Source organism: Daucus carota, chromosome 3, assembly GCF_001625215.2.
Source record: "Daucus carota subsp. sativus chromosome 3, DH1 v3.0, whole genome shotgun sequence".
NCBI classification, from domain to species: Eukaryota; Viridiplantae; Streptophyta; class Magnoliopsida; order Apiales; family Apiaceae; genus Daucus; species Daucus carota.
In genome coordinates this window covers 5369062-5393793 of record NC_030383.2, presented here as the reverse complement: position 1 = coordinate 5393793, position 24732 = coordinate 5369062, and the positions used below count along the sequence as shown (strand labels likewise).

Genomic DNA, 24732 nt, shown 5'->3' with positions numbered 1-24732 from the left:
TGATTAAGTCTCTAAAGCCTCAACAAAAATCAGTCTCCATAGAACTTTTCTCTAGGTGTATAATCATACTTTCTTATTTGATGAAAAAATATAACGAGTTTTACGTGTTATTTATTACTAGCCTAAAACCCGTGCAAAGCACGGATGTTTTTATTTTTCATAATTTTTTAATATTATTAAATTGTTTAGAAAAATTTTGTATTTTTTATAAATTAATTAGTCACATAAAATAATGAGGTTCTTTTATTGTTTATGTTTTAGATATTATTGATGAAAGTGTATGTTTAAATTTAAAGATAAGAAGCATGGGAAAATTGGAATAAAATAAGTCAAAAGGAAAAAATATCAGATATTTGTTAAAAATTTCTTGTGATATTAATATAATTGAAATTTATACTAATGCCACAAGAATTTTCTGTAAATAAAGGTAGGTCGATCTAATCCTTGATTAGGAGCAGAGTTCAAAATCATTAACAAACATCTCGATCGAGATCTCACCATAAATTATATTCTAAAGCTTTTTAAGCAATTAAAATACAAAGTGTCCTAGTTGCAGAAACCAAATATAGAAACCAAACTGTCAAGATCAGAGCTGCAAATTTCTCAAGTTGGTTGCTGAATCTTGTACCAGCGACCAAAAAGCCTTGTCGCTCTGTTCTCAGATGCAAGAACTACTATTGGACCCTAAACCAGAGAATGGATGCCAATTGTTGCTACATCAGATGTCAAGTTTGTGTTTCCAACTCCAGAAAAATACAGCAAACTCGGAAGGAGATTAGATGGAGGCGCCAAAGTTGTGAATGAGTTTCAGGCTTAGGAATATTTCTGTGCTGGCTGAGTTGCTAAGCTGCCTTTTCCATTCCATCTCCATGTAGATTTTTGTAACTCTAGCAGATGTGTTATATAATATGGGAAGAACAGCATTCATTTTTACTACTGTAAAATGCTAATCTATTGTCATGGATTTTATGCCATTACATTAAGTAAACACTATGTTACTAAAGGATGCAGGATATGGGTACCCAGACTAGTTCCTTATTCGTGCCGATCATACCACACAACCACATTCATGTCCTGTACTATTCTGTACTGAAGTGCAACGGCAAAATTGAAGAGTCCAGTAACAGATAGTATTATCAAGATTTGGCAAATTAGTTCTTCTCAGTAATTTGGCAAATTAGTTCTTCTCAGCAAAATTGAATAGTATATATGATTTTCATGTTTTTTTGCAGTTATTGTGTAACAATATTCTTACATGACATCACCTTAGGATTCTGCATTGCAAGCCTAGTCTTCTCTCTAATCTTCCGTAGTGTTTCTATAAATGCAACAGAGGTTATTTATAAAAATGACAAATGACATAACAATTCTAATATACTCTAATTTTGATTTCAAGTTTATTAATGTTGTTATCTACCTGGAGTATGTTTCATGCCTTTATTCCATGGTATATTTCCTTTATTTGCTTCAAACGACTTCCGGATACAGAAGTCATGGCCAGTGGATATATCTAGACTATACACAATCCAGGAGGTTGCGAGTCTAAGGAACTATATATAAACATATATTAGATACAAACAAATACTAAATTACAATGTGATTTCTTCTGTGGTAAGTAGTCGTATGAGGTCTACAAAAAAAATAAACCAGACAAGAAGACAACTTAATATGAGCAACCATACCTGGCCTGCTGAAATCAGATAGGCCAAAATCTATGATCTTCAATGGGGCATCCTCGTCTCTTGCCGCGAAAAGAAAGTTTTGCCAATTGATTAAGTTAGTAGCTTGGTTGGGAGTGACTGACGGTACAAACAGAGAGGATAAAGTGAATTTCTGTGTGCTTTTCACCTTGAGTGTATTACAAGATGAATCCAAGTCATATAAGCAACTAATACTTTAAAAACACTACAATGTATTAAACTAATACCTCCAGTTTCAGATCACGGTGCACAACACCTTGTAGATGACAGAAGGCAACCACTCTTAGTATCTGCACAATAATGATTTTAGCGTCGTCCTCTGCATATCCTCCACCCCTGTTGAAAAACAATGGAAAGGTTTAGTTCGACTGGAAAGCATCAAATTCGATACTAAGAAATACCAGCACCGCTGGTACAAATATATTTACAATTCTTGAAATAATCACCTTGACAAAATCCGATCTAGTAACTCTCTACCTTCACATAGACTGCTAAGGAAAAAATAAACAAATGCATCAGTTTCCGGTACTATAAAATATTGACAGAGAAAATCTAATATCAATTAGAAAATGCACCCCTAATATAAAACAAAGGGAAGAATATGGTTGTACTTCTAATGAAAAGAAGGCTCTAACTAAACCATGTAAGCTCCAGCTTGAGCTCTTGCTAATACTGCCTAGCATCAAATATCCCGATTACCAAGCATGAAATGATGTGTCTATTTATTTGGCTACAATTAAATTTCTTGTTTCTTGAATAGAGATCTTGATATTTATCAAAAAGGGACAATAAGAAATAAAGTGAATAGAATATGACAGAGCATCACTAGAGAGGCAAACGATGGACTTCATAGGTTGTAAAGCTGATCAAGTATATTACCTGTAAAGATCATTTGATATCATTTGGTTGTAAAGATCATCTTAGACACAAACCAGGGGATGGGGAAACAAATTTGAAGCACTCAGGATGTTAAAGATTCATCACTTTTTACATAAATATCTATTCTATAAATGGTTCGTGTAAAAAGCTTAGTCTTTTAGCCTGTGGCAAAAATAAAAGGGAAAAGTGATAGCACAAGGGTGGTTTTAAATCCCAGGGAAATGAGCTATACTTGTTTATTTTTTATTTTAATATCTATCAATTTAGATTAGTACTTTCGATCATATGATGTATCAAAAATTCAGAAGCCAGTTACAAGTACAGTTGGAGCTATTTAGCACTGTACATTAGGGGGTAACTACACCTTAGCCTCATATTACATATGCAATTTGACCCCATCGACAATTATGTTAGCTACGCCACTGCTTGAAAGGGGGGAATATATTTGAGTAACCCACAACACTGGCATAGATTATTATTATGGTTCAGTTTCAGCCTAATATGCATTGCAAAATGTATAATATAAAATTTTACAAGAATTATAAAATTCAAAGGATAAGTAGCTTCAGTGAATGAAAGTGATTCATATCAGCAATATACGGTCTACATTCCTTACATATAACCATGTAGGAAAAAAATTCATAATCTGTGCCTGCAATGAATATTCAGGTAAACAGAGAACATAAAAACGTACCATTTGATGACCTGAGCGAGGACTAGGACATCCCTTATAATTTAGTTGTTCCCATTGATTGGTTTTCAAGTCCAACATCCAGAAGTCCTGGAAGAAACGAAGTCCAAAAGCAAAATTCCAAACACAAAAACAATGTATAAGTGCAGATCTGCAGAAAGAAAGCAATTTATGTAATAGGTAATACAGTTTCTACCTTGTAGTGGTGGAAACGCTCTTGATTAGGAGAGGTAAATTCACCACCTATGAACCAACAAACCAGAATCCCATATCAATCCACAGGAAAGTGCGAGAACGTTTATTTATAGACTTGTGCATGCCCATTAGCCAAAGAGAGATAAATACATTATTGTATGCATGCATTGTACATATGACTGTAAATAGTTATTTTACCATATATATAAAGATAGTTCTTCCAAGCAACAGCCTGATGAGCACTACGAGGAGGTGGGCTGTTAGGGCTAGATATTAATTTCCACTCATTCTTGTCTACATCGTAGCGATAAAGATCACCATATACATATGTCTGCAGTAACCCAATATCATGTATTCAGTTCCAAACAAGACAAATTCATCAACACTCCAACTAACCTGTATATTGGCATATCACACTCGAAACATTTTTTATTTATTCTTACCTTGTTGCCGTTGTAAAATTCGCCACCGTATAATATCAATTCTGTCTCTTTTAAAGGATTAATACATAACTACACGAAAACACCAAAATTAGTACTGAAGCCGCAAACAAAAGACGTTATCAAACACATCAAATCAATGAAAAATAGACTCCATTTCATGCTTAAAACTACTAATTACCGAGCAGTTGAATCGAGGAGACTGCGCCGGCACACATTATCTTCAACATGAACTTCTTTCTTCTTCGATTCCTCTTTTTGTATATTCAACTGCTCAGGCATAACCAAAGACACACATAAACACATCAAATTCAAGCAAAAACATAACGCACACATAATTGTATATTGAAAGAGTAACAAGATGCTAGAAACTTGATACTTCATAACTGACTAAACACATTTGACTACGAACTGAAATGTAATCTCCCTCTCCCTCTCTCAACTGAACCTTACTCATAAAAACACAATTTCAGCAAATAAGGAAAGCTCAGAAACATAGCAAACACTTACAATACGAAAGGATGAAGCTCGTGTAAAGCAAAACCAGCTAGAACTCCATGATCGGCAGAATTGTTCCTGGTTCCTATTTATCAATTAGCAATTACTCTTATAGGCAGAAGGTGGAGCATTATTTTTTTGCTAATATACTATATCTTCTTATTTGCTGGTATATATAGACATTGAAGGATGTAAGTGATCTGAAGGCTAAGGTTTCTAGTGCTTAAGTTGCTGTCATACTGTTAGGAAGGAGTATAATGGTGAAAGTAAAAAGCTAAAAGAATTGCAGGCTCAGTTCATGTTTCCGAAGATGGAATCCTATATTATACTACTAAATACTAATATAGAGGCAGTTTTATGAGCTACTGTATGTGTTAGTGTTGGACTGATACAGTGTAGTAGTAATCTTTGTATGATTCAGTTTTATGAGCCAGTTCTATACATTGAGTATATGTTACTAATACCATGCATTCACAGCGAGTAATATTACAGAAGCATGCCCGCAAACTGAAACTCATGGCAATTGCCCAATATTACACATGAATCTGGCTATGTGTTACAGTAGCCCCCTTGGATGTTCCCGGTTCTAAGCCTGAAAAAACCTAGTACTACTTGGTAGTTGAGGATTAAATTTAGAGTTCAGATGTGCATTACTATTGAGTGAGTAATTTTATGTTATTATGTGAGTCTGTCACGGTGAGTTGACGTCTCAAACAACTTTCAGATCAAACAGTTTAGCTGCATCATTCATTCTCAGCTTTTTTCATGATTTTGAGGCAGTTGACACTACCAAGAACCAAGAAAGAGCACAACAGTGATGTGCATATAAAAAGTGAATTACTTGAACACAAAGATCAAATTAATCAATCCTCATGAGCAACTAAATTAGTGAATTAAGATAAACAAACAATGAATAACAAAGAAAGCTAGTCATTCAGAACAAATAAATACATACAGAACTCATATACATATACATGTATACAAAACATACCTGAAATTAAGCAGTGTTCTTGAGAGATGGAAAGAGACACAGAGCGCGAAGGTGAGTGTGTTACGAATGTTGTAGTATTTGTTTTTGTTTGCAAAACCAATATCTACGAGGAGATTGAATTTTAATAGGAAACAATTTCCAGTGTTAGTCTAGCGCGCGACGATAAAAAAATGACCAAACCAAAAAACTAGAAGAAAAAATAGGATTCCACCCGGACTCGTGGCACTTGGCAGTACTAAAAAATCGTGGTCGTCGTGACCGAGTGTTTAAGCAACACAGTAAAAAGACGTCAACAAACGGATAATTCAAATCGAAGCATTCTCAAAGTTAAACAGCCTAGCATTTATAAAATAGTAAGGTGCATTGCAAAACGCAAGTGGTAGTGCTTGATTCAGGTAGCACCTGCAAAGCACATATGTTGAATTCCCCTATGTTTTTAAGCATAAAGCTGCTGAGTTATGGAGAATTGTTTGTCAAAAACAACTCCGAATGCAATCACATTGACTTAATTTTTCAAACAACTCTCACATCAAACACTTTACGTGCAAAGAAAGACAACAACCAGGAACCAAAGAAAGAGCACAACAAAGGCAGCTAAAAACAAAGATCAAATTAATCAATTCTTATAGGCAACTAAATTACTGAAATTTAAGATAAATAACCAACGGATAACAAACCCATATCCATATATTTTCAGAAGAGAAACTTGAAATATAATTGATTATATGTGTATGAAGAACAAACCTTCACCGAAGATGAAGTTCGATAAGTAGAATAAATGTCCAGCTACGGAGTTCGCCGAGACGGAGAGGAAGACAGAGGGCGGTGGTTCAGAGACGGAGAGGGTGGTGGTTCAGAGATGGAGAGGAGGTGGCTGTGGTAGAGACGGAGAGGAGGTGTATGTGGTGTGTCCTATTTGCTTTAGTCTGTACGATCAATGTCCAGGAGAAAGTAGAAGTCTGAGAAGAGTAGTTGTTTATTACTAATAGGATACGAAGTAACATAAAAAAAGACCAAAAAACAACGACCAAACCAAAAATTATGAAGAAAAAGTAGGACTACAAAATATACCCATGTTGGCTTTTTATAGTATGGTATAGATTTTAGTTTTCAATTTAATTTTTAGTGCATATTCTTATATGTTTGTTTGGTGGTTAAAATTATTTTATCTTTTTAAATAAAAATAGATGCTGGAATTTTAATCCATAATATAATTTTACAAGGCATCTAAGATGATGTCAAAAGTCAAAATTTTAATTTTCAAATAAAAGAAAATTGTGGTGGTCAATGGTAATACAGTTGTTGGTTAGATTTCATCTCATTTGGGTTCGCTGGGCTACCGGTGAGATATCATAATGGAACAGTTAGAGTTCCAATCTTTGTGTAGGCTGTTCCAAGGTTGGGCTGTTCACCCGGTAAAGTAGTATGTGGGCTGGATTACAGCCTTATAGGAAGAATGAGGAGTTAAGACATTCGTAAGGCCAGTGATTCATGATCATGTTCCATTCAAAGCGGTCCGTTTGGATTACTACACTGTATGTAGAATGTCCAAGGGCCGGCCTACACTTCAAATTACCCACATGTTTTCATTTGAAATGCTAGCCCACAGCCCAATTTTAGAAACATTTTTACAAACATATTTATTATTGCTAAGTTGGAGGAACAATGAGACAATATTTAAGCCCTTTTTTTCATATAAAAAACCTAATTTTTGCATAATTTTGATACTTTTTCTCTTAATTATATTATTCTGATAATGGGCAAAGGCACACTAAATTATTTCAATAAAAGTCTTAATACTTTTAGAGCAACCTGCAATATGGACCGTTTGTATTATTATTTTGTGGGTCTAAACTTTTTGCTGAAAACCATTTTTTTTTATTTTCTTACTTTAAGAATACTAATTACAAACTAAACGGGTATCAATATGGGCCCCAAAGAATAGGTAGTGTTGCATTTCATATCGGACACTTCTTCCGTTTTTCAGGAATGCTGTTTCTTCTAAAAGCCCAATCATGACAAAAAGGTTACTTCAGTTTTTTTTGTAGATTCTACTTTTAAGAAGGAATATAAATATTAGCATATCCAACTTGAAAACAATTCTTTTTCATTTATCATTATTTGAAAAATATTATTCAGCTGCAGTTTTATTTCTCGTCTGGTGTTTTTATTTAGTATCCATTAAATTGAAGAAAAATATGTATTGAAAGCAGATTAAAAAAACAAATAAGAATATGTTTTTTGCCAGGTTAAACTTGGGCCACGTTTTATTGAGTGTATCTCGATTCTCGGTATGCAAATAAGGAACACCCGTGAATTTGTATTTTCAATCTTAAATTAAAATATATTTATTTATGTAATAAATTAGAAGTTGGTTAAAACTAGAAATAAATGAAAAATTGACTCAAAACTAAAAGTATTTCTTTTGAATGCGTTATTTTCTTTTTTATGAGTTTTTTCAATAAAAGTCAAGTTCAACACTGAAATAAATAATCTATAAATTTTATTTTTAATATTATATGTTTAACTCGTAGATCACTTATATTATAAAATTATTATTACATATAATTTAAGTAGAATAATTAAGTCTTTCTTTTAATTTTATTCATCAAGAATTCTCATTAACCCCTTACTCTCACAATTATGCATATGCGGTAGAAGTATAGTATCTTGAATTAAGTCTTTCTTTTACTTTATGGCAGGATCATTTCTTGCGAATATTTTATATGGTGATGTAAACTTGAATTGGACATCTCTATTTGTGTGGATTACTTGCGCATGGTACTACATCGGTGGACATGTCGGAGAGGACCACATTTCTGCGTACACTAATGACTAGTGAAGCTTATCGGACAATGTCGAAACACTGTTATTTATCAATTGGTTGCTTTCGATAGGCTTGGTCTCACCTTTTGCTCAGTGTTTCTCGACATTCATTTTCGTGTACAGATACAGTATATGTCGTGGTCGACTCGGGACCTCGATCACATGAATCAGGCACGAAATATTCAATAATAAGATATTAGGTTCAACAGGGACTCACAGAATTAATTAAGTTAGGTTTTTGGCTTACTCAAAGAGTCTATTTATAATTGTGTTGATTAAAATTATTATTTGAAATAAGATGAAATATTATTTGATAACTCCTTTTCTCATCTAGGTTCCAATACACTGTTCCGGGAATCCCAGGTCGCTACCTAATCTGCAAAACAACGCCGCACGGGGATGTGTCCCGTGAAGCGCCTCCAGCGTGATAACCAGTGATCGGAATGCTCGATAAGTAGGGTGATTTTAGAGTTTTCACTCTAAATATGTAGGGTGCGATATGCTTTGTGGGGAGAGCTTGTGTGGGAAAAATTGTACTTACCTTTCACTTTGGTTGGGAAGCTTTTTATATGGGCCCTTGCCCGTCACTGTGGCTACAGTGGCGGACGCGGGTCCATACCTGCTCCGCGCGGGTCTATACCTGCTCCCCAGCATGGTTGTCTGTTTGGTGTATCAACTGTCCTTTTCTGTGTCCTTTTGGAATTTGTGCATCCTTTTTATCCTTTTTGTTTTGTACTTTGTAATGATGAGTTTCACTTTGAGATGTCCGCGCACTGTAGTGGGAGGCGAACATTGTAGTGGGGACTGTAGCGATCGCTGTAGCATGGTACCATATAACTATTACATACATCTTCCAATACTGTGATATGCCGGTAAACGTGGAGATGGCTATAATAATAAGATAATATTATAAAACAGTATTGTTTTACTATTTTCTAGATTATAATCTAGATATACTATTTTATTTTAATATGATAGTAAATGATGTGAAATTTCTTTAATATATATATACAAGAATATCGTTAGATTGGATAAAGTTTTAGTCGAAAAAAATGTTCACCTATAGTCAGGAATACTTGACTAAAGTTTCCCTTTATAGAATTTTAGATAACTTTTAACTAAAATATTTATACAAAGTCCATACTCTTCGAGCCTGTTTGTCCCGGTTTTAAGTGGGGACTTAAAACTGTAGCCAACTTTAAGATGAAAAATGTCTGCTTGTGTAATAAGTCAAAAGTCGACTTAAGTCAGAAATAAGTTGGAAGCTGACACAAAATCAAAAATTAGTTTGAGGTACCTTTTTGACTTCACTTTTTTGAACCCATTTTTTGCTTATCAAATAAGTCATGTTAAGTCATAAGTTCAACCATTCAACTAAACGGGCTCTTAGTCGGCAAGAGCCTTCTTCTTTTTTTTTTTTTAAGTGGGAAGAGCATCTGATTGGTTGGCTAAGCTCAACAGAATGTTTAATTAGTGTTTAGATTTCTTAAAATTCTATATTAAAAAATCGTAATAATTTTTCTTTATTTTAAACCGGATTTGCGTACTGTTGAAGCTGGAAGATAACAAAAAAATAGCTCCGAATCGATTCATGTTTCTCCATCTGGCTTCCCTTGCATGTCTCAGGTCTAATTACATCTTCACTATAGACAGTTTGATTTATATATGTTTGGTAATAACTATCTAATCAAATATTAAATCAGCTAATTAAAGCTCAATAATCCAGCATATGACCAGCATAATATAACAGACGACATTAGATTAATCTGTCCGCTGTCATTCTGTGTGGTTTGCGTTTGCACGTACCTACATGCTACATGCACATGCAAAGACTTGCCGTTGCCGATGGTATTTGTTATGTGTTGGTTAAAAGAGTAAAAAAAAGAGTCGGGTTATTGTGGCTCCAGTATTGCTATATATGAGCAATCTGTGACAACATCAGTTGTCGCAATCGATGTCGATTCGAACCGAAATTAAATGCATCGTCTGTCAGTCTCATTTATTCGTAACTGAGAAACACTGTGCATATGGCCAGATCAAACGCATCAATGTCGCCAATCCAACCAAAAACTTACGAGAGTTTTAAAAGCTTGGTCCAATTCTTTGCCAGCATATATTGGTCTGTTCGTCTTGGCCTGCCTTTTATTCCGAGCTTCTGAATTTATAAATCAGAATCAGCTTATTTATACTATTTGTGTAAAAGTAATCCTTAATGTTCGATTTATAAGTCAAAATATAAAAAGTCGAAAATTCTAAATTTTTAGTGAGATAATTTTATTTTTGAAATTTATCTTTACTTTTTACTAGTGTACAGGGACATTTTAAAAGATTTTAATACTTAATATTATTTAATAATTTTTAAATCTGATGTATAAATTAACTTCCACCATACAATGTGGGGTGGTCACACAAGAACATTACTAGAATTCTCTAGCAAACTAGGGTTTGTTATTAAACCCCATTTGGGCCATAATATAATTAATTTCTTTTGATAATAAATAGCAAGGCCCTTTCGCTTCTGTCGGTGGGTGGTCGGAGAGAACTGATTAACGATGTATGATCTAATTAAGTTAGTTAAATTCCTTGTCATTTCTTTTCGATCATAAGTCATTATCTGTAGCCACTATCTTTAATACGAGATTAATTTGGTCTCGCCTCTTTTGGAGCCTCGTTGTTAGGTTGCGACGAATTGGCTATTTTTCCGCTTTATAGATTTAGATGTTAATCAATCAGTGTTTGTATATTTATTATACATGACTTTCGTAATAGAGGTGAACATAACATGCTTATCTTGACCGGTACAACTTGATATCAAGTCATTTCACAACATGTGTGTGGAGCGTTATCTTCTCCTAGCAAATCAAATTTCAATTTGTCAGGAAACAAAACAATTTAATGAATTCACGCTTTTGTTTAACCTTGTCATTTTGCATGCAGGTCTATTCATGCGCAGCCTACATGCATATTTTTGCCTCGAGCAACATATTAATTTTAGACTTAATTACCAAAAAAACCATATAACTATCGTGTTTTTTTCAATTTAACCATAATAGTATATTTGTTGCAGGATAATGCAAGTAACTTTAAAAAACTTTATTTTAAAAACCCAATCTCACTAGTTCATAACCATGGTTAAGTTAAAATAAAGATGGGTGCCACATATATTATCAAGTTATTAATTAAATTATTTGGTACATGGGTTTTATTAATATTTTTACTATCTCATTAAGGGTCAAAATCCTAATTCACACTCTACACAAACACAGAGTGTGCTGAAACTTATATTCGAAGGCGATGATGTTAGTGTGATTTTTTGAAACCACCATCTATCAGGTAGTGTATATCGATTATTTTTCATGCGATTTATATTTTATATCGAATTGATGATTTTATTTAAGAAAAAATAGATTTTTTCGCCATCAAACTTATTGTGTATTTAGAAACTTAGCACTAAACTATGATTTTTTTTGTCACTGATGTTAGGATTCGGATTTTTTTTGTCACTGATGTTAGGTTCGGATTTGATTATTAACACTATATTATTCTTTTTAGCCTTATTAAAATATTGTGGTGGTTTGCAATATTTTAATGATATGATAACGAGAGTTTGACACGCATTTTAATATATCTAAAAAATTTAATTTCATAAATTATTTTATTACTTTTCCTAAATAAAAATTTATCATTTGAATTTTTATACACAAAAGAAAATGTAAATATAGCTGACTTTTTATGTATGTATAATAAATTATGTAAAATTTTAAAATTAAATTAAAAAAATTGATGTCTTGTGCTGCGTGTGACATTCATTTCAGCTATGAATTAACTATGGTTAGAGACTCATTAAAACTGGGTTATGTCAAATTGATTTTGTATTACTTAGTTGCATTATTCTGCAACAAAAACAGTTTTATGGTTAAGATGAAAAAATCACAAAAGTTTAGTAGTTTTTTTGGTAATTAAGTCTTAATTTTAAAAGTAAAAGTTTTAGTTCCTAACTTTTAAGTAAAAATTAATTCGAAAATTGTGACACTTTGGTATCATATAAAGGAGTGTGAATATTTTATTTCAGCTTATAAGAATAAGTATGACTATCAAATATACCGGTAAATAATTGATCTTTCAAAGACACATGACGCACCTTTAAATTATCCAAATTATCGCATCTGGGCCAATATATTTGCGCTTATTTTGAAATCCGAAATTTGAAATTTGTGACTTGACTAAAAAAATATTTAAGCTTTGAACTGGATTGTCACAATATGATATCAAATCTTGATTCATCCTAAAACTTGAATTTCAAATATCTTTAAATTCAAGGTTGTGTTTTGACTGCTCGCTCCGTCTCTCTCATTTTTTTTATACTGTACATTGCTCGACACGCACTTGAAAGCGCATAAAAATAAAGTTTCGAAACTTTTTTTTGAATTTTTTTCGTATAAAAATTTTGATAGTAAATTTTTATTCCGAAGAAAAAAATTCAAAAGAATTTATCAAACTTTATCATGAGATTATTAAAATGCATGTCGAACCTCTGTCCTCACTCCTCAATGTAAAAAATTGAAAAGGACATGGAGAATATTTCATAATTCTGATTATGTAACTTTGCTTTAAATAAAATTATAAAATATTGTTTGAAAGAGCATTGAGGGGGTTGGGTGTGTTTGAGGAGGTAGATACATGGCAGTAGTAAATGATAGTCATGGGCGGGAAGCGATGGGTGGTCACATGGGATATCATGTGATCAAGTATTACGGAATTTGAAGAAAGTAACGTATGATGAGGCTTGATCATGGTAGGGTTAGGATAGTATAGAGTAAAAGACAATATGTGTACCTGTAGTTTCACTCATATGCAATTTGTGTATATGGAGTTTCATAATAGCAAGATGTGTATCTGGACTTTGGATTTGTGTGCGGAATGTGTATTTGACGTTAGTTCCGTTTGCTCCGTTTGCATATCTTCTCAAATTTAAGTGTTGCATAGCCACTGATATTTTAATTTTTTAATGACACCCTCGGTTATTATTACACGTAACTGTGTGCCGCTATTGTCATGTAATTGGATTTTGGCAGTGTTTGGAAGGGAAAAATTAGAGATTTGGGATGATGTAGAGGTTTGACTAATAATAGTGTTGGATAGTTAGTATATTGAAATAGAGGTTTGAGCTCAAAAAGTTAATTTTCTGAAAATTACTTATAGAGTTTTTTGGGTTACAGGTTTTGATATGTGTCATAAAAACTAATGAAACAGCTATTTACCAAACAATTTTACACGAAATCGCTAATTTAATCCGCTAGTCAAAACATCTGTTTCGATCAGCTAGTCAAAACATCTGATTCCTATTAAAAAAATGTAAACTATTTTTTTTTCTTTTGAAAGAAAATTTAAAATTATTTTAATTATAAAAATCTATTGTATATTGAATTTCTAATTCGTAGGACTAAAAATATTGAAAAATAAAAAAAATTGTTTTCAATTCCGAATAAAAGATAAATCTTTTATTTACGATGTTCTCTAATTTAAATTTTATTTTATTCACACACAAAACTCAAATACATTAATGAAGATTCAAATATAATTATAAACAAATCTTTAAATTTTATTTCATCTTTTATTATATTTATGTGAATCTTATATTAATAATCAAATTCTCCAGTAATAGTTTCTCTAAATTTCTTAAGAGAGATAAAGTAATTAATGAATTTTTGATGATTTGATGATATATTTAAAGATAAATATCTATTTGTTAGTATAAATATTGATATAAATTTTTGTTTTTCAATAAATAATACCGATGTAAATTAGCACTTAATTTGATTTTTAAAACATTTACTGAATTTTCATTTTAAAATAGCCATTGGTTGCTAAATTGCATATGCGACAGTTAAGTGTTTGAGAAGATCTGTAAACGGTGCAAACGGAACTAACGGAACTAACGTCTAGTAAACGTCCAGTAAAGAGAAATACACATTTCGCACGCAAATTCAAAGTCCAGATACACATCCTGCTATTATAAAACTTCATATACACAAATTGCATATGAGTGAAACTACAGGTACACATATTGTCTTTTACTCGATAGTATATTATGCGATATGTGTGTGTGTATTTATATTACTAGTAGCTAGCTATAGAAGTAAGTAGAGCTAGGTAGGCTTTAAATCAGTTGGGGTTGATTGCTAGCTGGTTGTCATGTAACATAATTAGTCTCTGTGCATGTAACGGAACAGGTCATGTTCTTGTACAGTACGTCGCATGTGCTTACGCCAAAACGGGCTAACTTGTGCTGATTTATTGCGTCTCTCATGTCCCCCTCGCCTGTTAAATACCTCACCTTCTTCCCCAAATTTATAATTCTCCATAGGAAATTTCAGTTTCAAGAGGAAGGTAAAAAAAGATACTAAGCAAAGAAGAGGTTGTATACAAAGGGTAGGACGGATCCAGAACTATTCTTTTAGAGGGTCATTAAACAAGTTTTTGATCATATTTTTATAATTTTAAAAATGATAACAAAATGTAGAAAAAGAAAATTAAGAGAAACACGTGACCTCGTATCTCTCAAGTCGATACTTGTATACTCCATCCCATTTTGATTTGATATATAAAATTTTAAAATAAAAAAATATTTTTTATTCTTATTTTTTCTATTTTAAAATTTCCAAAAATAGTAAATTTTCTTTCAAAAAATATTTTAGGAAAGTATCACTTCTCACCATAAAATAAAAGTAAAATTTCAAAATTGTTTATTTGTTTTTAAAAGGCTAAAATTATAAAATTGTTATTCATTTGGGTTGGAGGAGTAATCCATATTTAAAATTAAAATTTTGCTTTCCTCCAAAACCTGTAGTTACACACCAATATATGTCGCATTCGACTATCAATTTTTTTTACGGAAACTAGATAAAAAAATCTTATTATTTTTTCAAATTAATTATATTTTTCACGTTATATATCAAGAAAAATAATGTATTTGATATAATATGCTTCGTGTTTCTTTCGAAACAGATTGAGCCGCGTGCGTGTCCTCTCGTAGACTAGAAAGATAGCAAGCTTTTCAAATATCGCAAAGATTATTTTGTATAAATTAATTGATTATTAGCCACGCATTCGCAACTCGCCAGCTTAATTTAAGCGTTCATTATTAATAGTGTAAGTTATCTTTCTTTGCCTTGGCCCTTTCTGCCTCAAATAAATGATTCTAATTTGTCCTTAAGCGGCTGTACATTCGTCACAAATCCAACGCCAAATTAGTCGGGGCTACTCGGAATACGATAGGCTTGAAAAGTTTCGGAATTTGTATTTTTTCTGTTGGCATCTATAATGATCCCAAATTATACACCCTATGAAAACGAGGACGAATCAGAACCACTTCTTTATGGCGTATTAGTAGTACATTTTTAAAACTTCAAATTTTTTAAGACTCATAAGTCTATGATAAATTTAATTAAAAGAATTACATCATACATTCCGAGACTCGTTGCTAGGAGGTTTGGATTATCCTCGAGGATCGAAAAACAACTCTAAAAGTTGGTTAATCAAAATAAGATTTATATAAAATTTTGTTATGATCTGATTTCAGAATGTTTTTCTCAATTTTTATATTTAATTTTTTTGAAATTTATACATCTATATCTATATAATATAAAAACGAATTTCACTTATTTGTTTCATCCATTTTTTTAGACCTGACAATTTGAATCGTGTCGTGTACTTTCGTGTCGTGTACCTGGTGCACCAACACCAACACGGAATTTGTGTACCTGAAATCAAAACACGAACACGACAAGAAATAAATGAAATAACACGACACGACAAGAAGTATACGAAATTTTTCTAAAAATACACGACACGAATTGAACATGAAAAGTACACGACAAGCACATGACACTAAATGTACACAAAACGAAAAAAATAAAATATTAAATTACATTTTAATATTTTAAAAATTGATATTTAATTAAATTTTATATATTGTTTGATATTATATCTATGTTATATATAAAAACTACTATTACAATTAAATTATGCATGATAAATCATGTCATTACTATTTATTATTAATTATTAATTATTATAATTAATTAATTAATTCGTGTATTTCGTGCCGTGTTGTGTACCCGATGAGTAAACCCAAAACCGACATCAAATTAAGTCGTGTACTTTCGTATTCGTGTATTTCCGTGTTGTGTACTAACTTAAACACAAACACGTAAAATTCGTGTCGTTCAATCGTGTCGTGTATGAAATTGCCGGATCCACATATTTTCACCATATTAAATAAATATTATTTTGTATCCGTCTTGCACTGGTTGCGAGTTGTTTATGTCTTGTCTGTATGACAAGTGTTATTCTTTCGTTTATCATTCGTATTAAGAATTACTGATCAATGGCAACGAAATCAAACGATTTAGAGGAGCTATATGCGAGGTTATCACTGGAGGAAGGGGACGATGGAGGGTTTATAGTTGAAAAAGGGGATGTGAACAAAACAAAGCAGTACGTGTTGATAGGCAGGTTCCTTACGGAGAAGAACATTAATTTTAACGCGATGCAGAATGTGATCGCTTCACTATGGCGCCCGAGGGAAGGGATGGAGATTCATGACATAGGAGGGCAGAGATATTCATTTGTGTTCTACCATTCTTTGGATATGCAGAAAGTTTTGGAGGGAGGCCCATGGACATTTGAACAAAACCTATTGGTCACTCATCAGTTACAGGAGGGAGACGATCCGCACACAGTTCTGTTGAATTATATGGACATCTGGGTTCAATTGTACGATATTCCAAATGGTTGTTTTTCGGAGAAGATAATCCAAGGTATTGGCAATTATGTTGGAAAGCTAATCAAAACAGATCCTCTAAATCTCAATGGGATGTGGAAGGCGTATGCACGGGTACGAGTTACAATGGACGTTACGAAACCCCTTAAAAGAAAGATGAAATTGAAGCGGGAAGGCGGAGATTGGAATTGGGTTAACTTTAAGTATGAAAGACTTAGCACGTTCTGTTTCGTTTGCGGTATTATGGGGCATTCAGAACGGGATTGTGGAATAGTGTATGCACATCCTGATAAGGAAATCAGTAGGGCATATGGATCATGGCTGAGAGCACCAGCGAGAGGCGGAAAGAATTTGAATATAGGGTCAAAATGGCTGAGAAATGGGGTGGACGGAAGTGGAGCTTGGAAGACACCGGAAATGAGTTCTCCGGCAGCAGCAATGGGAGCGAGATTCATGGAGATTGATGGTGTAATCCGCGATGTTTCAGGAGAAGAAGGGGGAATTAGTTTTGTCCAGCGAGATAAGGGGAATAATTTAGTTAGCCCGACTGTCAAGGGAGTGATAATAGGAAGTGGTGGTGGAAATCCGGAAGACTTTAATATGATTGATCATAATATGCCACCTGTAAATAATTCAAATGCAGTCTTGGCGGAAAATACAAGTGGGCCGGATAGCCTTCTAATAACGGATCCTAAAAGACGGAGAGTGGACTTGGACTCTGAACATAGTAACACTACTCTTGTGACCCAGGATCGAAACACAGAGATGGAAACACAAGCTGAAGACCTTCACCATTCAAAAAACGAGTTATTGGCGGGTTCTGCTATGCAGACCCGCCATTCATTATGAATGCTCTAGCTTGGAACTGCCAGGGTTTGGGTTCCCCTGGAAAAATTCAGTTCCTAAAAGATCTAACCCGTATGGAGAGGCCTTCTTTTGTTTTTTAAGTGAGACTATTAGTAGTTATGTCAAGATGGAAGAGTTGTGTAGCAATCTTGGGTTTGAAGGGTTCATTGCTGTGGAACCTCAAGGGAGGAGTGGGGGCATAGCTATGTTTTGGAAAGATACGGAGAGTGTGAAGGTGTCGAGCTTCTCTCAATCTCATATTGACATTACTGTTAATTCAAAGGAGCGATGTACTTGGCGCTTAACAGGAGTATACGGTGAGCCTATGCGATCCCAAAGACACAAAACATGGGATTTATTAAGAAATCTGGCACGGGATGCAAACCTACCATGGTGTTTAGTTGGTGATTTTAATAATGTGACATCTCAAGCAGATAAGAGAGGAGGTGCCCCATACCCTGATCATCTGATAGACGGGTTTAATGAATGTTTGCATGATACTGAGCTTACTGATCTTGATATAACTGGACACCAATTCACTTGGGAGAGAGGTCGTAATAGTGAGCACTGGATTGAAATTCGCCTTGACAGAGTGCTTGCTAATACACAATGGTTATCTGTGTTCCATATGGCTAAAGTATATAATCTTGAAGGTTCGCCTTCCGACCACAGCCCATTACTTCTAATCCCTGAGCAGCAAACTAAAGGCAATAGGAGAAGACAATTTCGCTTCGAGAATGCCTGGCTAACAGAGCCTATGTGTTTTCAAATTATAAAGGATCGCTGGGAGGAAAATAGTAACAGTGGAGTCATGCAAAAAGTTAAAAATTGTGCGGAAAGTTTGGAAGTGTGGGGGAGAGAAATTACAAGCTGCTTTGGTAAACGAATTAAGGCGTGCAAGTTAAAATTAAAGTTGCTGAGGAATAAACATGATGAGCAGTCATTGGCAGAGTATGATGCTGTAAAGAGACAGTTGCATCTAGTGTTAGATCAGAAGGAGATATTTTGGCGTCAAAGGTCGAAACAACTATGGTTACAGGCCGGAGAGAAGAACACTAAATATTTTCACGCTTCTTGTAATAGCAGAAAACGTAATAACCATATTCAGAGGCTTAAGAATGAAGAAGGAGAGTGGGTTGATTGGAATTGTGGTTTACAGGAGGCAATTAAAACGTATTTTCAGCAATTGTTCACTGCAGACCAACACCACATTGAGGCAGTCTTGAGGCATATTCCGAATTCTATCTCTGAGCACCAAAATAATGAACTCTTGAAGCCAATATCAGAGGAGGAAGTGAAAGAGGCAACTTTTCATATGCATCCTGACAAAGCGCCGGGGCCAGATGGCATGACTCCGGCGTTCTTTCAGAAAAATTGGTCGATTGTAGGGAAGACGTTAGTTCACATGACAAGGAGTTTTTTCACATCAGGGCTTATTGGAGAAGAAATGAATGCTACGAATATTGTGCTTATCCCAAAGAAAAAGCACCCAACTACCTTATCAGAGCTGCGCCCTATAGCCTTGTGTAATGTGGTGATGAAAATCATTACGAAGGTCATTGCTAACCGGTTGAAAAAGGTGCTAGAAACTGTAATCTCGGACACTCAGAGTGCATTCCTCCCAGGACGACTGATTACTGATAATATCATGATTTCATTCGAGATTATGCACTATTTGAAACGCAAGAAGTTTGGGAAAGAAGGTTATATGGCCCTTAAATTGGATATTTCTAAGGCTTATGACTGTATAGAATGGAAGTTCTTAGAAGGAATGTTGTTGGCAATGGGTTTTAGCAGCTGGTGGACTTTCTTGATAATGCAGTGTGTGTCTACGGTGCAGTACAACATAATTCATGGTGAATTTGAAATTGGACCCATTCTGCCTAGCAGAGGTTTGCGACAAGGGGACCCATTGTCCCCTTACCTCTATATCATCTGTGCGGAAGGATTATCAGCTCTAATCAAGTATTATGAGACAAACAGGTGGTTGAAAGGCATTAAAATTTGTAGAAGAGCCCCGACAATCAGCCATATGCTTTTTGCAGATGACAGTTACCTGTTTTGTAAGGCGGAGACAAATGAGGCACTTAAAGTTCTGGAAGTATTGAGCGTGTATGAGCAAGCTTCAGGCCAGAGAATCAATCGAGGTAAATCCACAGCTTTCTTCAGTGCAAATGTAATTAAAGATAATAAGGAGATGGTCTGTCAAATGCTGCAAATTGGTGAAGCTGATAACTCATCGAAATATTTGGGATTACCTAACATCTTGGGGAGAAATAAAGCTGTGATTTTTGGTTACTTACGGGACAAGGTGAAAAATAGTGTCCAAAGGTGGACTGAAAAGAAGCTTTCTAAACCATCAAAAGAAATTCTAATCAAAATGATAGCCCAGGTTCTTCCGTCGTTTGCGATGAACGTATTCCTTCTACCACTGGAGCTTACACGTGAGATGGAGAAATGTATGGCCAAGTTTTTCTGGAGCACCTCCCCGAAAAATGGCTCCAAAATCAGCTGGATGTCATGGGAACGAATGGCTAAGCATACGCATACAGGTGGTTTAGGATTCAGAAGCCTGCGGGATTTCAATATAGCTATGTTAGGGAAGCTTTGCTGGCGGCTTATCACGAATGAGGACTGTTTGATGACCCGTGTTTATAAAGCTCGGTATTATAAAAATAAGAATTTCTTGGAAACTAGAGCACTCTGGTCAATACTCAGTTAGAAGCGCCTATAAACTTCTCCAACGACAGAAAGGGGACTGGAATATAGGAGGCAACATGGTGTTTTGGCGGATGTTGTGGAACATTAAAGCTCCACCAAAAGTGCTCAGTGTCATATGGAGAGCTGTCCATCATTGTCTCCCAACAAAAACTCAGCTGCAAGTCAAGCATGTGCAGATTGACAATATTTGCCCGATGTGTAATGAAGAGGTGGAATCAATCAAGCATGCACTGGTTCAATGTAAAATAGCAGCTAGGTGTTGGCAAGTTTTTAACCCAAGCATCATTACAGAAGGTAATATGGAGTTCTCAGCTTGGCTGGAACACGTCTTAACAGGTCAGTCCTCAAACGATAGAGCCAAAATTATAACTCTTTGTTGGTCAATTTGGAGATCAAGGAATGACTTTGTTTGGAATAAAACTCGTTGGCCAATCATGAAAATCGTTGCTAAAGCGTGGGAGTATCTTTCACAGTGGACAAGGACTCAGGGTCGAACCTTTATGGCATCATTACAGGCTCCTGTGTTAGGAGATGGTGCAATTTACTGGGTCAAGCCACACCAGAATGAAGTAAAGATCACCGTTGATGCAGCAATTTTTGTGGATGAGGGAATTTCAGGTATTGGTCTGGTGGCTCGTGGTCAGGAGAATTATCTGCTCCAAGCTAAGTCTAGAAGTTTCTCAGAAGCAATGCACCCAACGCTGGCAGAAGCTATTGCAGTGAAGGAGGCATTAAGCTGGGTGAAAGACATGGGTTGGTCGATGGCCACCATAGAGTCTGATTGTTTGGTGGTAGTCCAGATGATCAGAAGCGCAGCACCTATGAGATCAAGACTTGGACAGGTGGTCGAAGAATGTAGGAAACTAATGAGGGAGTCAAACAACCTTAAGTTGTATTTTATAAAACGATCTGCGAATATGCCAGCACACGAACTTGCTCATGTGGCGCATATGTATCCTGATCGTACTTTTGACTGGAGTTCTGTTCCAGTTAATGTTCGAAATTGTATTCTGAATGATTTGGAGTAATGAAATTGCTTTTCGTCAAAAAAAAAATAAATATTAATAATTACCATCATTTTAACACTTTTTACCTTTTCCACACATTTTTTTTTTATCATCGTGTCAACTCAATTCAACTATAAAAACTTGAATGTGACAGGGGAGTATAAAATAAAATTCTCATGTCTCTTAATCAAACCCATTCTATATATTATTAAACAGACCTCAAGATCATTTAACAATAAAACAAACTACCAGGTCCCATCATTCTCATCTTGATTTTCTTATAAGAAAAAACGTTTTCCTAAAAACTTTTGTAGAGGAAGACGACAGATAGTAAAGAAACAAAATACATTAAAACGAAATCTTCTTAAATATACCCGACATGAATTGAACATAAAACATACATGAAATGAAATATACACGAAAAGCACGTGACATTAAATGTACATGAAACGAAAAAATAAAATATTAAATTACATTTTAATATTTTAAAATTTGATATTTAATTAAATTTTATATATTTTGATATTATATATATGTTATATATAAAAACTACTTTTACAATTAAATTATGTATGATAAATCATGTCATTAATATTTATTATTATAATTGATTAATTAATTTGTGTACTTCCTGCCGTGTAGTGTATCCGATGAGTAAACTGTAAACCCAAACCCGACATGAAATTGAGTCGTGTATCCGATGAGTAAACCCAAACCCGACATGAAATTAAGTCATGTACTTCCGTGTTGTGTACTGACGTAAACACGAACACGAAAATTATGTATGATATTGTCGGGTCTATATATTTTCACCATATTAATAAATATTAATAATTTCCTCGTTTTAACATTTTTTTATTTTTTCCACACTTTTTTTATCCTCGAAGTCAACTCAATTCAACTATAAAAAATTGAATGTGGCAAGGGAGTATAAAATAAAATTCTCATGTCTCTTAATTAAACCCATTCTATATATTATTAAGCAGACCTCAAGATCATATAACAAGAAAACAAACTACCAGGTCCGATCATTCTCATCTTGATTTTCTTATAAGAAAAAACGTTTTCCTAAAAACTTTTGTAGAGGAAGACGACAGATAGTAAAAAAACAAAATATATTAAACCCAAACCCGACATAAAGTTAAGTCGTGCACTTTCATGTTAGTATAGTTCCGTGTTGTGTACTAACGTAAACACACACCCGAAAATTTCTTATCGTTCAATCGTGTTGTGTATGAAATTGTCGGGTCTGTATATTTTTACCATATTAAATAAATATTAATAATTACCATCATTTTAACACTTTTTTCTTTTTCTACACTTTTTTTTTAACTCTCGCGTCAACTCAATTCAACTATAAAAAATTGAATGCGGCAAGGGAGTATAAAATAAAATTCTCATGTCTCTTAATCAAACCCATTCTATACATTATTAAGCAGACCTCAAGATCATTTAACAATAAAACAAACTACCAGGTCCGATCATTCTCATCTTGATTTTCTTATAAGAAAAAACGTTTTCCTAAAAACTTTTGTAGAGGAAGACGACAGATAGTAAAAAAACAAAATATATTAAAAATCTCTTCGCTCCGAACCAACTACCTCCACCTTAGGAAAATTAAAAAACGAATACAAAACAAATTTGTTTGTTTTCGACACAAGCCTATAATGAGATATTGACATTGGAACAAAAGGTAGCACTGTCGCCTGCACATAGCTGAGAGATACATGACATAGAATCAATAAAACAAATAAACGGCAGTGCCGCAGTGAGGTAGTATGAAATAAAAAAGCAGTTTTAACTGAAAAAATAGTAACAATGGCAGAAGGGGGTGGGGGCGATCTGTTTGGCGAATCTCAGAGATTTGATTTGAGAGTGAGGAAATGAGTGGTACGATTGCAGATTTGCAGGCAGAGGTGTTGATAGTTTGTTATCTTTGTGACAAATCCAATTCATACTTTCTTTGCATCATGTCACTCTTCCACTCTCATGCAATAGGGATACATTTGTAAGTTGGGTGTGTTGTAAAAAAAAAATGTTTGCTTGCTTTTGTCCGTCTCATTTCTTTACATCTATTTTACATTACTCGACTTGTATTTAAGACGTATATAAAACATAATTTCATAAATTTTTTTGAAATTTTTTTGTGTAAAAATTTAGAATGGTAAATAGTTATTCAGATGAAAAAAAATTCAGAATAAGTTTTCAGACCATATTTTTATGAGAGTATTTGATTGGCTGCCCCCGTCCTCCAATGTAAATAATTAAGGGAGAAGGGGAAGGAGAGAGTAGTAAACAAAAATGTCGTAAAGAAAATGCTAGTAAAAAAGAAGTATTATTGTAAAAATTATATAATTGTTCGGTAAATATTTTAGTAACACATATTTTGTAATTTTTTTATGATATAACAATGTTTTTGATGAAACTTGATAGTGAAATCTGTATCACTTTCACGTAAAAGCTGGAAAAACGTTTTTTCCAAAAATATGAAAAACCGATTTTTCTAAAAATAAATTTTCAGTCAAAACTAAAATATCAAGAAAAAATATTTTGAATTTAACAAATAATTTTTCACTTGCTATAAAACTTGTTTTTTGTTCTGCCATGGCCACAAGAAAAAAGGCATATATCCGATGCATATTTCCTCACGAGTCATTACGGTGTAGATATGCCATTCGAGTCTTATTTCTTGGTTTGCCATGACTACAAAAAAAAGGCATATATCCGTTGCATATTTCCTCACTCACTAGTCACGACACTGTTTGGTGCAGATATGCCATTCGAGTCGGTTTGAGATGTCCCATATAGATTTCATACCCACTCGTTTTACGCATGATTTTCTCTGACGGTTTCAAATCAGTAGACTTTACTTTGAAGTTCAAATATACTGACTAATTGAGCTTTTAATTAATTAAATTTTTTATTCTTACAAACTAGTATTTGTAAGGTGTATCTTATAACTCTAAGAACAATACTTGAAAATTAAATTATGAAATGTGAAGTAAATCCTCTTCGCAAGATAGTCACACTAAAAATTTCATATTCAAGAGCTTGTTTAACATCTTCGTATTTCTGAAATTAAAACTCATTTTTAACATTAAATTATGATAATATTTTTAAACATTTTAGCAGAATTTGCTGCATGATTACACA

At 33.9% G+C, this 24732-nt stretch overlaps 1 long non-coding RNA gene across 1 annotated transcript; it reads right to left on the bottom strand.

Moving 5' to 3' along the window:
• Positions 1-3232: 3232 nt before the first annotated feature.
• Positions 3233-3992, bottom strand: LOC108212111 (uncharacterized). Its single transcript, XR_010290563.1, has 4 exons — positions 3909-3992; positions 3664-3796; positions 3467-3513; positions 3233-3360 (listed from the first exon to the last, which is right to left on the bottom strand). It is a non-coding gene; the product is annotated as an uncharacterized LOC108212111 (long non-coding RNA).
• Between the last annotated feature and the right edge of the window lie 20740 nt (positions 3993-24732).